The 16,000-nt window shown below is 37.4% G+C and overlaps 1 protein-coding gene across 2 annotated transcripts in view; it reads right to left on the bottom strand.

The window, feature by feature from the left end:
* The window catches only part of cntfr (ciliary neurotrophic factor receptor), a 202,449-nt gene that overhangs the window by 164,208 nt on the left and 22,241 nt on the right, over positions 1 to 16,000 (bottom strand). For both annotated transcript variants that reach the window (XM_041969260.1, XM_041969261.1), the window contains exon 2: positions 2,135 to 2,175. The gene's annotated coding sequence lies outside the window, so the exon portion shown is untranslated. The remainder of the gene's footprint in view (positions 1 to 2,134; positions 2,176 to 16,000) is intronic.

Below are 16,000 nucleotides of genomic sequence, written 5' to 3'. Positions count from 1 at the left end.
ACACAGACCGAGACTGGCTGCATGTGTGAGGGGATGAAAGCATGTGTAAAGGTGATTCTGGCAACAACACAACCCAGAGGGATCAAAACACACTCTCTCACATTACATGTGACCCCCCACATACACAGACACACTCAGCAGCAGGGGATGGATACACTGACAAAAGTGTATGGGACGTCAACAAGCATGTTAATGGGAGGACTAGCAGTGCTTTAAAAGTGAAAGAGAGAAATTTGTATAGAGGAGTCATGGAAAAGCATGATGTGAGGTTCTTAGATCTGCAAAAACTTTAAGGATTGGGACCAATTTCAGTTTGACAAAAACAAGGCCACTAATGCAACACTGGTGGCTGTAGCCATGAAAAAATGCCCTGACATTCACTTTATGAACTCATTGTTTGATATTTATGCAACTAAAAGGGTTACTCTGAATAAATATGTTTCAGTTCTATCTTTAAATTTCAGCAAAATTAAAAAATAAAATTAATAGCACAAGAAGGAACAAATGTCAAATCAGCTGCTGAATGTGTAAAACTGTAAATTCCTCATACTTAGTCACAAAGATCTACAAAAACAGAATAATACAATAATGCAAAACTATAAAAAATGTCAAACATCAAGCTTAAGAACAGATTTAAAAAGTTGATTACATATTACCATTTTAGCCTGTTTATTTTAAATATCATATTCAGTCCTATAAACATCCTTATGTGTTACAGACTGACAGACTTTTCTGGTCCTCTGAGTCTTTTCCAAACCATTTCATATGTCTTGTGTTTTTGCCACTTGCCTCTTTATTATCAATATGCAGCATGACATATGCCATGCTGCAAGCCGAGTGCCCCCAAGGGAGAAAAAAAAATTCCTGAACTTGAACTCAATTATGTTTATGGTAAAAAGAGAATCGCTGAGTAATTACATTGCAATACACCTGTTTTTTTCAGCAGCAGCCTGAAGCTTCTGTAGGATTGTGTGGTTTAAATCCCCAAGACCTGCATGGAGGAAATCTGGCTGGGGAACGAAAATAAATAACACACTCCCTTGCCTCATCAACTAAAGTCAAGTTACCCCCCAAAAGCAAGGCTCTTAACCCCCAGTTCCTCTGCTGCAGCAGCCAAGTGAAAAGAAAATTAGCATTTGATAATTCCGTATGCAAACACCGTCTGTCATTAATGTATGAATCTATCAAAAATGACTGCAGGCACTTCTTTGTAATTTTAAATGAGCTATATTGAAGTTTAGCTGCAGGTCGTTGTGAGGGAATAAAAGTGTGCTTACATACTATCAGTGTTCAAAGTATTGCGGCAGACATGGATTTCCCTGTATGTAACCTTATAGTCCTGAGCTGTCACTACAAATGCATTGCAGTGGCCTGCATGGAATCTGAATATCTGTCTACGTGTGTGTCCATGCTGTCTGCATATTTCCTGTATGTGTGTGTGTGCATGCCAGTGTGTGCATGAGTGATGGTGTGTAACGTCTGCATGCTGACTGTTTCCGTATCTGACTGTCGACATATGTGTGTGGCAGGCATTTCTGGATGGAGGAACTCTATACGCCTCCACAGAATCCTTTCAATGCCCGCCTGCTTCACACACACACACACACACTCACACATAAGCGCACATCGCACATCTTTCTGCTGACACACATGTCACCACGGCAACCAGATACAGCCAAAGACGAGATATTGACAGAGAAGCAAAGACCACCATACTGGCAGGCCAGAGGTTCACAGCATGGGGGTTAAGGAGAGCAACAAGAAAGCCGAACCACAGCATACAAACTAGAAACCAGACACAAGATGTAAAAGCAGTTTGGTGAGAATCTTAGAATTTGGAGAGACTGCAGCTTCTTTCTTTTCTACTTTCTCTTGTTCTCACATATGTCAAACAGGTCTGCTGTATTTCTGTGGTTTCGCACACATGTGGCTCACATTGTTGATTTGATCTTGAGTGCTCACTGCTGAAACCATCATCTTCAAAGTGTTGCGAAGAAAGTTTTATGCTCTGGTAAGACAGATTTGTAAAAGGATGCCGAAACACAGCTGATTTGCTGAGCAGGAAGTCTCAAACAAGAGAAATTAACCCCCTTGATAAAACTTGATAAAATGCTGACAAGCAGACACAACTTACCTCAGAAAGTGGGATACGTCAGGACGATCCTCCTCTTCACCCTGTCAAAAACAACACAGAGTTGGTCACTGCATCTACAGAGCATGTGCAGTAAATAATTGCAGATCAAAATGTGACAGTCAAATATTTGAAATGATTAAGTAGTCTGTCACAAAGGAGATTTAGGTTATCCAAATTCTTTCCCCAAGCTTTCTGACAAATGGGTAACAATCCCTAAAGAGCTTGGCTGATACTGAGGGTAGCATCTGTCATGGTTTCCATATTTTTTTAACAACAGAAAACAACTGTTGTAAAGAGAATAAAAAACATCTATGTGTCAAAAACAATTATTTATGCTTGCTTTAGCAAAAAAAAAAAAAAAAAATGAAAGTTTGGACCAAAAACTTCACATCTAAATAAACAGGCTTCGGACTGCAGTCTTATCTATTCTCTGCATTCATTTTTCCTCATTTTGCCATCACTCCTTCTTTCCATCTGGTATCCATTTTCTCCACCTGCCCATCAGTCTGCAGCCAGGGACAGGTGAGCCTATTACACGCTTTCACACTGCCTGCTAAAAGCACTAACATACACACAAACACACACACACAAAATTATTAAAAAAAAAAAAGAGAGAGAAAAAGCAAAGAAAAAAATCACACACTAGCTCTTACTTCATGGTAATTTACCTTGCCACGCACATCAGTCAAATCTGCTGCTCTGTAAAACGGCTGTTACTGCAGCCATGTCATGCTTTTGATGAAGAGCTCTAGTGTCTCAAACAAAAGCTGCAAAAAAAAAACCTTTACAGGAAGAAATGAGGACATACAGTAGCAAAGATAACAAATAAATAAAATGAAATACATGATAAATAAATGCATTATTATAAATCGTTAAAGTAAACTAAGGTTTGCCCAAGAAAAAGTGTTCAGTTCAAAAGGTATATACAAATTTAATAAAATAAATTGAAATGTTGCATATAACTGCATCCAAATAAATACTAAAGACAATGTTAGGAAAATGTCAGGCACACGACCATGAAAGAGTACTAAAAATGCAGCATGGTTTCACTTCAGTTAATGTGCAGACACACAGAAAGACAACAGTTTAAAAAGACAATATTACTTCAACAAATGTGTGTTAGCACAATGCTACAAAGAAAAAAAGAGACATCAGCAAGGATTTTTCAGATGCAACTGTTGCTACACATCAACCTAAAAAGGGTTACAAGGCCACCTCCAAACAATTTGGAGTTCATCATTCTACATCGAGTTAGATTATTTAGAAATGGAAAAGAGTTGCCAAACTTTCCAAGAGTGGACCCACCAACAAGTTCACCCCAAGGTCAGGCCATGCAGTGCAAAAAACCCAAGTGCTGCATGCCTCAGTAATTGTTAATACAGTATAGTCAGTCAGAGGGAGACATGCATACAGAACAACCATGGTTTGTCTGGATGGCTTGCCAAGGAGAAAGTCTCCTTTCTGTATGAAGAACATAACAGCACATTGTCAGTTTACAAAGCTGAATCAGAAAAAAATCGCAAGACTTCTGGAATAATGTCTTTTGGTCACATGAAACAAAAGTGAAGGTGTTTGATCATAATGTATAACGCTATGTTTCACCAACACAAAACCCAACACAAAACCTCATACTAACAGTTCAGCACGGTGGTGGGGGGTTGATAATCTGGGCTTGTTTTAAAACCACAGAAATTGGGCACCTTGTAGTTATTGAGTCAACCATTAAATCCTCTGCATGGCAACCTAAATGTGAGGCCATCTGTTCAACAGCTGAAGCTTGGCTTAAATTGAATCATGAAGGAAGAAAATGATGCCAAGTACTCCAGCAAATATACAGTGAAATAACTGAAAAAGAAAACAAAAAAAAACAAAAAAAAACAAGGTGGTACCATGGCCCAGACCTCAACCTGACTGAAATGCTGTAATGAGACCTTAAGAGACCTGTGCAACAATGCCCTCAAACCTCAAAGAACTGAAGCAGCGTAAAAAAACAGAGCTGTCTGAAATCCCTCCAAAACATCGGACAGAAAATTGTTATTTCAAGTTTTTGCTGTTAAAGCTGGTTCTACAAGTTATTAAATCTTGGGATATTTTTAGTTTTACTGACACTGCTTCTACATTATAGGTTAGTTTTATGTTAAACATTGACCGGCTGTAATATGTCATGTGTCATTGTTCATCTGAGGTCACATTCAAACTATGTGTTTGCCATTTTGGCTTGTAGACTGACAAAAAGAAAAAAATCTAATAAACAAAATTAAATTAAAAAAGGTGTAATTTGATAACACCTCGGTGCAGCAACATTTTAGAGTGTGCTACAATGTGAAACATAATCTTTTAGACAACTATAAGCTGTCTCCAGATCTTCTTGTTTGTCCTTCCTCTTCCTTCAACGTTTACACACACAAAAACAATCTATTTTGTTTGTGTGTGGTGTCACCATTCTCCCTGGCTCTTATACCAGTTGGACTTTCCCTAATTAGCCATTCTTGAAATATTCAGATGAGAAACAGAGGCTTCACAAGAGCTCACAAAATAACATTAAAGAAGAAAAGTAAATAAAGTTGCCCTAAATTAAACCAAGCAAACTGACCAAAATATATACTTACTTCTATATAGTTTCGCAGTGAGAGCTTAGCAGTATTAGCAAGTCAGGCTAAAATCATTGACGCAGAGGGTGAATCTTTATTATGCAATCACAAAAGAAATACTAAAACAGAATAAGAGAAAAAGCTAAATTTACAGTAGCTACTAGAGACAGAGGGATTTAAATAGATTAAAGCGAAGTGTGAGCAGTGTGAGACAACTCTCTGAGATAATTACTCACTCAGCGTGTGTCTTTTCAACACCCTAATAACAGATCGCCTCGTTCCACTGCCACACATTTCCAAAGTCCTTACTTATTAACTTTTAATAAACACACAATCATAGCACTATGGCATTACAGAACGGGTGGATTTTCACTTCTGTGGACAAGTCCAAATTCTGTTTCAGGGAATATGCATGTTGCAGACAGACATTATCTGCTGACCACACATACATGCATTTTACAAAGTGATGTGTAAACCATAAGCCAACAGCTGGGATTAGTTTAATTAAATTCTGTGCTTCTATCAGTCCATGAAAAAAAAAAAAAAAAAAAAGCCCTCACCTTATTATAGCGGCTATGGCTGATTGTGAAAGTCATCAACCAGTAATTTCAGCAAAGGATCATAAGCCTTCATAAGCCTTTAAGGCTTGTAAACAGGGAAGTCACTAACTATCAAGGAAAAATACCTAAAAATTTATACTTTTACCCTTTTATAGTTCTTTATTTAATCAGGACTTAAAATGATGAGCACTTATTGGAGGGCACATCCATCACTTTCAGTGAACATACTAAAAATAAGGACAGAGAAGGTTAGCGGCTATAAATCAATGAGCTAAAAGAAGTACTCAGAGTGACTGAGCTGCACAATGTACAAAATCCAATGTGAATTCAGCCAACGGTCCAATTCTCCACTCTGTTTCCTTGGCTGTTGTAAAAGCACGAGCTATTATTAGCAAGTGGAAGGATCAGGTTAAGACGATGAAGTCTAAAAGAGCATGGAGCAACATAGAATTTAACTTTAGGCTCAGTGGGAGGTAAGACCACTCAAAACAGGCTGACCTGCCGGCTTACTGGCAGACTATGTTTAACCAAGTGAGTGAAACAGACATGAATTAACTAAATTAGCGCCACAAGTACTTTAGTTAGGAAGACAGCCATTGAAAAGCAAACCGAACCATTAATTTAAAACCGGTGTAATTTCTATATTCACTTTGTGATTCATTTGCATATGAAACTAAATAGTACCATTTTCTAAAAAAGTTTTTCTAATCCTACTGTAAAAGAATTCTGACTCATCAGCACATACTTATCCACACATTTCTCATCTCTGTTTAGGTCCATTCTCATCTTTTTTGGCGTAGTACGCAACCTGTAATATAACCAAGCTGGCTAAACAAACACTAACTGAGCTGATTGACATTTGAAATGTTTTAAAATGACAATTTCTTTGCTTAAATTCTGCTTCATTCAATTTTCTTGAGCAGAAAAAAATGAAAAAAAAAGTTGCTATATTTAAATTTACTTCATGCTGTGACACACCATCCTCGCAACATACATCCAGTGGCAGCAGTCAGAGCCAAATAAGCAGGTATGAGGATTTGTCATGTGAATGTATTACAATAATGTTTAATACATTATTTTGTGTCCATGTCCTGCACAAATTGACCAGCAAATGTTCCCAAATATGTTCTTTGCTTCAACCATATTTAACCTTGACTCGATTTATCAATTTAAAGCTGCAGAGGGCTGCATGGCATTGTCCTACCAGTTAAATTACATCTGACAAAAAGGTACAGTAATTAGTTTTTTATTGCCTCTGAAGTGTGGGTATATAAAACACCTCAATCAAAGTGTCTCTTATGGCTGACTTTGTTTCACACACTGATAAACACACTAAGAGCCTTTAACGATTCTGATCAGGATGATACACTGGAAAAGAGAAGGTCAACAAGGAAGAGTCCACAATCGGTGAGGGTTGTTTTCAATTACCTGTAGGCCTCCCAATGCACTTGAAAATAGAAGGTAAATAAAGAGGAAACTTCAGCAAATGGATGAGTAAAAATTATTAATATAAATTCACAGTCTTCCCTAAGAGTTTTGTTTCAGCCATATAGCACAACTCAGCTGTGGGAAACATGGCTGTAATGTTTGTGTAAATAAGCTACCAGTAATATTTTTAATGCGAGGCTATTTTTTTCAGACATGCTGTTTTGGTTACCTGGAATTACTTTATGTAAATTATAAGTGTGGCACTATCTAAAAACAAGAGTTATCCAATTACACAACTTTAGCAGACAATTTCAATTTAAGGGATTATTAATTACATAGCTATTAATGCTATTTACATCACGCTATAATATTGACAGTCATGTCTTCATAGTGCCCAAGATATCTTTGTTTAAAAACCAAGTGTAAAAAGAGAGCATCAACAAAATGTATTTTTACACACTTAACATGATACAAACTATTCAGACCAAATTTCATCCATGCCTCAAAAAGGGTTAATTTTATGTCAGTTATTGACAAATCAGGACTATAATCGGAGCAGTAATTCTTAGAAAGTCAGGGCAAAATGGAAACGTCAAGGAAGCTGTCATTCCTCGTTGCTGGGGATATATTCATGGTGTATCACTTTTTAGCCTGCGCCGCTGCATTTCTGTCGGCATCGTGAAATGCTGAGCATAAATCTGACACCTCAACATGATACATTATAGCCCGTTCTCCCTCTGACAGCATCACATGTTGCCATATTGTCAGAATTTCCAGTATCACTTATCAGTGCAAAAGGTAGCCTTTGGCATCCGTTTTCAATTCTGGGGGAAAATTGTATAACTATTTCTCATATTATTGTCCAAGGCATGCAGTAATGTTCTAGAGTGGTGTATTTTCAGCCTTACCATGACCTTTTCCCAGGAGAGTAGTTTTGTCTTCTAAAGTTAATTAAGTATTTAAAGTTAACTACAATTGACCGACATGGAAAAAAAATAATCTGTGATACAGTCTCAAACCAAAGTAATCTAGTGGCTTTTCCCGAACTTTCCTTCAACTGGATGTCAAAGCATCAATGCCGAACCAACCTTGTGTATATGTTAAAGATGTTAGACAAAACTACAGCATTTGACTTACTGGGAATGAGAAGAGGTTGATATCAATGAATGAAAGGTAATAAATAAAAAGTTTGATTTACTGTGATTTAGTGTCTCTTGTTCATACAATTCGTAAAATCTCAAATACAAAAGAAAAAATAAGAATTGGTGATGACTTGGTAAACATTTTTTAAGTTTCAAATTAATTATGTTATAAAACCACTGGCCAGACTGTTCCTTCCCATGGCAACAGATTAAATCCGAATTATTTTACTACAAGGATGAGGCCACTTCAGCATTAGTTCAACCAGCATCACATCCGTCAAGTAGAGAAAACTGCTTGAAACACATCTGAAATAATTTAAATAATAAAAAAGCTACTTCTTTTAAGATAAGAGACAAACACTGAATAGCAAAGAGAGGAAAATAATAAATTCATCAAGACAATGAAAAGGACAAAGAGAGGAGATTGAAACCCCAGAGAGGTTTTTTAAAAGACAGTCATTCCTCTCATCATGTCCACCTCTGCTGTATGAGATGTAAATGCAGTCAAAGCAAGAGGAACAGCAAAAGAAGGGAAAGGTAACATTTTAATCTGTTTTCTGTCCTCTGGCAGGCTAATAAGTGTTTGTCACCAGTTAAGATGACATTGTAAGCACAGAGAGAACTGAACTGAAAGGCTTCATTTATTCGAAGGAAGACGGAGGGTAGTGCATGTTTAGAAAGATGATCATATTTGGTGATGTAGGTGTTTTGGGATGGTGTTGTTGTTGTCTAGTCTTGAATGTTGGAGATGCCCATTAGCTACAAAAAAAAGGTACCCAGCAAATGCCAAAAAACTTGCTCACCATTAACCAGAATTTTACCAATTTCAAAGACCTTTGGACTTTAAAAGCCATTACCAGCCCAACAGCAACATTATTAATTAGTCTCCTTTGAAAAAAAACATCAACCAAAGTATTTTAATTTATAACAACAAAAGCTTGTTAAGGTGACATAAAATAATACATCGGAACAACAAAAATGTCAAAATGTGATTTACAGTGTGTTGCAGTAATTGTGACAGAATGAGTGTTTAGCAGTTCTGAAAAACTAGAAAGTGCTCAATATGAGATTAGGGGATGTTGTCATGGCTTAAATTTGAGGACTATCTGTTGTAAGTAATTTGCAGAAAAACATGACAGGACAAATAGAATATTTCGCATCTAATGTATATGTTTAGCTTTTTGTCTGTCTTCTTACACTCATAAAGTCAAACACAAATTTGTTTACAGCTAGTGTAAAAGCCAGGGCAGGCCTAAGGTGAGGGAAATAAGTCATCTGGTTAGGCTTAAATATTAACTAGCTGTCATTTTAGTATTCATTTCGACCAGCAAATAGCAAGGCAGTTGATCTATTTCATATTTCTTGCTGTCATTGTTATGATCATTTCAGCCTCTGCTTACTGTCACTGAAATCCTTTCAGACTCTTTCCCTCACTCCCAAAAGAAAGAGCTCATATGATTATAGATGATGTTACAATGCCAAAGGGAGGGAATGAGGGCTGGTCAGCTTGACAGACTAAAGTTTAACAGTGACTCTCGGCAAAATAAGAAAGAAAAGATTAGAAGAGTAGGTATTTGGGGGAAGTTGGGGTGTGATAAGTATGGAGAACAAAAAGTATAAGGGATGGACTGAGCCAGATGCTGAAAATTAGTGAGGTTGATTGGCCTCAATTATCACTTAATCAGAAATACAGGAAAGACAGAGGAAGCTGGACAGAGGGGCTGGTGAGATGGTTTGAGCATGATATAACAGAAAGAAAGATAACTGCAGAGGAGTATCATTGTGACGTAGGCAGACAATCCCATATGCAGCACAAGAGGGACAAAGATTGGATAGATTGATTGCATGGCAAAAGTGGATGGACACAGAACAATCTAAATGACTTGCAGGGAGAAGAAAAGGGAGGATGAAAGGACAACAGAGGAGAAGAACTGGACTAAAATGAGCTTAACTCGTTATCAAAAAAGGAGTGGTGAGCAAATCAAGAGATGAAGAGAGGGAGGGAGGGCAGAGACTGAGAGAGAACAGTTTGGTGTGAAACTGACATGAAAACGAGGGAGTGCCTGGGGAAAATCCAGCATGATGTGACACCTGAGGTTTGTGAAGGTTTAGGGCAGGTTGGCTCAGCATGATAAGATGACTGCCACCTTATCTATAGCCGTCAGACTGCTAACACACATAAACACACACACACACAGAAATATCAATGCAAACATGGCCCTCTCACACAGTTGGCTGGGGAGTAGCAGACAAAACAATGTTGAAAGATTGGCAGACAGGTGTTTGGGGGCTGCGATTGGAATTGATTCAGATGTTCATTGTGAATTGCTTTGTGTGTTTTTGTGTTAAAATGTGTGTGTATGATTACTGTGCATATGACAGGCATGGTTAAATGTATTCAGAGTTAAAGAATCAAAGACTAAAGAAAAAAAAAATGGCAAGAACGGCATTCTAGGAAATTTAAACATATGGTCTATTACTTTATCCATGGATGTCATGCGTTAGTAAAATAGAAAATATACCATTATGTTATTAAAATGGTGAGTGGAAAATCATTTGGACACCTCTTAGATTTATGTGGGATCCCGATTACCATACTCATTTCTTTATTTTGAACATAAATGCTCCTCACCATGCTCTTTCTAAACTGGTCTTAAACTTTTCATGTAGGCTCACACAGTAAACTCTTGGGTTGTTACGGTGTGTTCTTAGATTGCACGAATTACATGGAAATGCAGGTTTCTCTGTCTCTAACTGTATTTAATGAGGAGTCCTCAATGTCACATCAATGAACATCGATCCAGCTGTTGATTCGAGCAACACGGCCCAGCTTGTAGCTTTAGTTAGCCACGCACCGTCTCTCACCATGGCCTGTGTGCAGTCTGTTTCAGTGGTGGAAAACAAGCTGGGCTGTAGGGGGTAGCAGAAGTATAGACCAATGTGTGATACATGGGGCTGAGAGAAATTGAAAAATGAAAGAGTGTGAAGGAAAAGATAGGAAAACAGCAAGGAATCAAAGAAGAAAAAGTATGGTGGTGATTGAAATAAAACATCTTGTTTTATATGGTGATACCTGGTATTACGTAATGTGTTAAAAAAGGCAATGGATCAACATGCAAAAGCATACTTATATAATTTGGAGATTTTATTGGTGAATTCTACATATAAATGAAATAATAGATTATGCATTTAATAATGTGCATTTGTCCAGAGGTAATGGAAGAAAATATTTTAAAACTGAATTCCAATCAACAGGAACACGGAAACAATTTAGCACACAAATAGATCCCTAGGAAGTCCCTTATGACGTTATTGTGTGGGATTTCACACAGTCCATCTCTCCATAAAACGCCCACACTTTTCCAAACATCCCATGAAAGCATTTTGTCTAAAGGAACAAACGGTACCCCTAACGGGATCAGTGCAGTTAATATTAAGATTATAAAACAAATCAGCATCATGATAGAGCATCATTACTTGGGCAGATAGTCAGAGGCAGAGATTGGATTTTCATACCATGGTTGATTTGATGTGAAGGCTGTGAGAGCAAGTCTAATGATTCAATGGTCCTCTGCAGCCATAAATGTTAATTAACAGCCTTAGCTACTGGACATTCATATCCTGCTATAGCCGAAAGTAAGGGCTCATAAAAAAATATAGTATGCGCGCATGCGGATATTTCAGATGTGTGTAGTCATCACTGTGTATATTGCTACAAAGTGTTTCTGTAGCGTGTGTGTTCAGTTTTATACATGTCAATGTGTAAATGCCTGCGTGTTCCAAGGGCATACAATGATGCAAATTTCCCCAAAGGCTCTTCTGTCCTTTACTAATACAGCAATAAGCCGTCAGCACGTCATAACCAGCTAGTCACACCATAACAACCTAATGAAGCTATACTGGGCCAAAGTCAGGGAAAAGTCAAACCATGACCACACGGAGGTATGCCCCCACAAAAGGTCGGGAAAGCTACAATATGATATCACCAAGGCAGTGCAAAAAAAATAAAGTAGGTATTACAATAAAACATGGTATCACAGCATAAAGAATTATGATATGTTGTTTATGTGGATGAATGTTTGGTGATGGTCAGAGAGGCCGTTGGAGGCCAAGTTTCCATCAGCCTGCCCCAGGGCAGCTGTGGCTAAACACGTAGCTTACCATCACCAGGTATGAGTAAGGAGTGAATGAATAATAGATACACAATGTAAAGTGCTTTGGTGCCTTGAAAAGCACAATATAAATCTAATCCATTATTATTATTATTATTATTATTATTATTATTATTATTATTATTATATTTTCAGTCAACAACAATGACAAGACTTGACAGTTGCAAATCTACGGAAGCAGCTATTATCAGCTATTATTCCTTATTTTAATCATTATCTTGCAATAATAAGTTCATTTTCTTTCATTATTTCAAGATGAGGACCGTTTTCTCTTGATAACGGGATAATTTATCCCGTTATCAAGAGAAAACAAGGTTTGTTTTCTCGAGATAACAACATGATTAAGGTGTGCTAAGTGTGTGACATCTGATTGCAATGATCAAAACAGATGGAAGGGGCTACCGTCATGGTGTGTATGTGTAATTATGTGAATGAGTGATTGGTAAAACTTAACAATCAGACACGTTGCAATTTCATCCTTTGTCAGACTTTATAGAAGTAAAATCAGACATATTGATGAGTGATGGAAGTTGCTCGATCTGACATCCGTTGCTGTACTAAGGCATCCCAGTGAAGATCAGCTCTGTTTCCCTGAAAAAACTAGCTATGTTTTCATGGACAAATATTTAATTCCAGATTCCAGCTGACATCTTTACATGGATGCTAGATAAAGTGATCTGATCAGTTATATTTACATGATGGACATATTTAATGTTATTGAAACACTTTTGACATGCACAGTGCCTACTAGTTCGGAGAAAGAAATGTTTTTTCTTTTTCCTGTTTATCCGATCATGAAAAGGTTTAAACCGTTGATCGGGTCAGCTGACATGTTTACATGACACACTTTTATTCTGACAAAATAATGTTTGTTTTCCCGCATAACGAGATAAATGATCTTGTTATCATGAGAAAACAGTGTTCAAGAATACACGCGAGCCCGCCACTTTCAGCTTCCGTACAAACCAGATGAAAAGTTTGTTATCTATTAAAAATAGGACTTCATTTGTGTAAGGTATTTGCTTACTGGCATTTAATTTTATATAAAACACATTATCATGGAAGTTTAAGGAGGATGGTTGGTTTGATTTATGTCCTGGGACACAACTTTCTTTTATCTAATTACAACAGAAATTAGAATAGCTAAATATAAAAATTTGGTTTCACAACACATTATGAAACTGTCACAAAATGAGTTTTCGTCAGTGACTGCAGCTGAAGAATCTACTTAAGGAGGCTGGAGGGTGTGGTGTTTCCATTTTACGTAGTGTAATATTCCAAGTGAATGTTACCACTTTTCTGTAATTTTCATTCAGCTTTAAAATCTTGTTTAAAAAATCTGGTCTTGTTCGGTGAAGCTGGGTAATAAATGAACAAACAACAAACCGGTGTTATCCCTAGCTGTGGAAAACAGAGCTAATGGAGACAAGCTATAACTCTCTCCTTCCATCTCCCTGTTGATGCCTTCCTTTTCCCCCATGACCCATCTATCAATCCATTTATCCACTCTGCCTCATCCATCCATTCCCCCCTCCTCTCTCTTTCTCATCTTATCTATCTAAATGTATTGTAGGACAGCACCAGGCTGGTGTGGTATTCTAGCCATAAGATGTTTTACAGGCGTCCTAGCCTCTACCTCCTATAACCCCATTCACCAAACAGATACGTGAAAAGCCCCCATGTTGGAGTCATGGTTCAGTGGTTTCTAATTATGTGTTGGAGCCTGGACAGAATATTTCATATAGACCCATGAGAGAGATAACAGAGGGAATGGAGAATGGAGGGAATGTTGTAGAACCAAAACAGAAACAAAGTGAGAAAGACAATGAAGTGTGGCTATAAAAAACTGAGAGTATATTAAGGAAGTTAATTATGGTTAATGCTGTCCAAGAATCAAATGAGACAACAGAAAAAGTGTCAAAAACACTGGAGAAATAAAATAGAGCGAGGAAAAACAAATACTACTAATGAGCAACAATAACTTGCTCTATTTTTATCAAATGCTTTCTAGTTAATATCAATAGTTGGATCACAGTTCAGCTTGAATGAAGCAGTGCATAGAGAATAATCCATCTCCTTGTTTTAAAATGAGTAACTAAGCAATCTGAATTAATCTGAATTCATAAATTTGTTTTTTTCTGTCGGATGAAACTATCTTAACTAAGTTTCAGTTCTAACTCCAACACATACCCAGCCAAAAAGTTTGCTTTGCGATTTCTTGTCCAAAGCTTGACTCATAGATTTTGGATTTAGATGTATTGAATTTTGAAATGTCTCCAGATGTTCAGTAATGGAGGATGACTTCTCAACCTTGCAAGTACTGTTAAAATGTGCCATACAAGCATGCTTTCAGGAGGACATGTGCACATATGCACAGTGGCTCTTTGCAGGGCTCATTAATGACACCAGTCATTAATGTTGGTGTGTGGTTGCCAGCTGTAATATTTCCTGTGGTCATTAGACCATCTGGTAGCCTGACTCTCTATCTGTCTCTGCTTCTGGGGTTCTTCCTTCTTGTGCTACCCAGCTCATGCCTCTTTATTTTTTTGCATGTCTGGGCAATGTATGGCCAAACAATACACAGGAATTTTGAAGAATGGTATCTGTCCACAGGACCGCATACTTTCAAAAGCTTTGTCAACAAAAACATTAAAGCAATGAAACTTTCTTTTCTCCTTAAAAGCATCCTCTTGCTTTTCCTTAATGACTCTGCCCCTGGTCATCCACACCCATGTAATGGTATTACATCAATACATGCATCCATTGTGGTGCTCTGATTTGTTAACTAGACAGACCTCAACCCTTATTTATAAAAGGGTGGACATCCTTTCAAATCAAAGCGTGATCATTACTGTAGTTATCATGTAATTGGCAAATATAATAGACCACAGTGTTTCACTTAATAAAAAAACTAGCTGCTAATCCCCTTGCATAAATGTACATTCAAATTCATATTTACAAGACACGCTGCAAAATTTTGATTTAGTTGTATTTTTGTTTATTATCCAACATGATCCCAAAATAAATTATTGTCATTAATTGTTGCCAAACCTGTTTGTTAGCCATACAGGGGAAGTAAAAATATAAGCACAAAGCATTATTGGCAAACAATAAGCATGCTCTTCATATCTGTGCTGTCAAGCAAGTATTTGGGAAACAACACAGATAAAGTTTCTGTAATTCTGTACCCCTCAAGTGACATCTGGTCCATATATAATTATTGTTCCTGTCCTACTCACAATAATCCACATAAAGGGCTGGATAATTCAATAACAATATATACTGACTGATAGATGAATGGTGCGATAGAAAAAAGAATGGTCAATAAAAAGTTCAATAGAAAAACACAATCCTTCATTTAGCTTAATACTGGAGTTATTACTTCCACCCAACCAATCACAAATGCAGACCCAGGCACGCTCCGTCACCAAGCCCCCTCCTCTCTAAAACCACAACATAGAGCATGTGTATTTCAAAAGATGTTGCAGTAAGGATAGGTGGAGGAAATTGTTATGAAAAAAGGGGGTAACGGGTGAGGAAAAAAAACATTTCATTGTGATGCTAGGCTGAGAGGTGAGTCGATTTTTGCCCACAGTTTGTTTTGTTCTTGTTGAGTGGTGTTTGTATATGTGGTAGCCCAGTCCTATCAGTTTTTTAGCTACCAAACGGCCAATTTCCACTGGTCCACATGCGCCGTGTTTAGGCTGCGTGGCGGTTTAAATCCGACCTCCGCGGCAGGTCAGACAGGGAGCACCCGTGAAGGTAGTCCACATTAGCTGGATCCGCGAGATCACAATATCAGAAGAGAATTACAGAATCTTGTCAATCTCTACTTCCAGGATAAATGTCTCATCGTGCATGAGGGCTTTTATTTTGAAATTTAAAACTGGTAGTGTGCTATTCCCACCAAGATAAACTATTTATTTATTTATCATTTTGATTATGTTATTATATTTTATTATTTTCATTATGG

Source organism: Melanotaenia boesemani, chromosome 19, assembly GCF_017639745.1.
Source record: "Melanotaenia boesemani isolate fMelBoe1 chromosome 19, fMelBoe1.pri, whole genome shotgun sequence".
Taxonomy (NCBI): Eukaryota; Metazoa; Chordata; class Actinopteri; order Atheriniformes; family Melanotaeniidae; genus Melanotaenia; species Melanotaenia boesemani.
The sequence above is the reverse complement of the archived record's forward strand: the minus strand, read 5'-3'. Positions and strand labels throughout refer to the sequence as shown.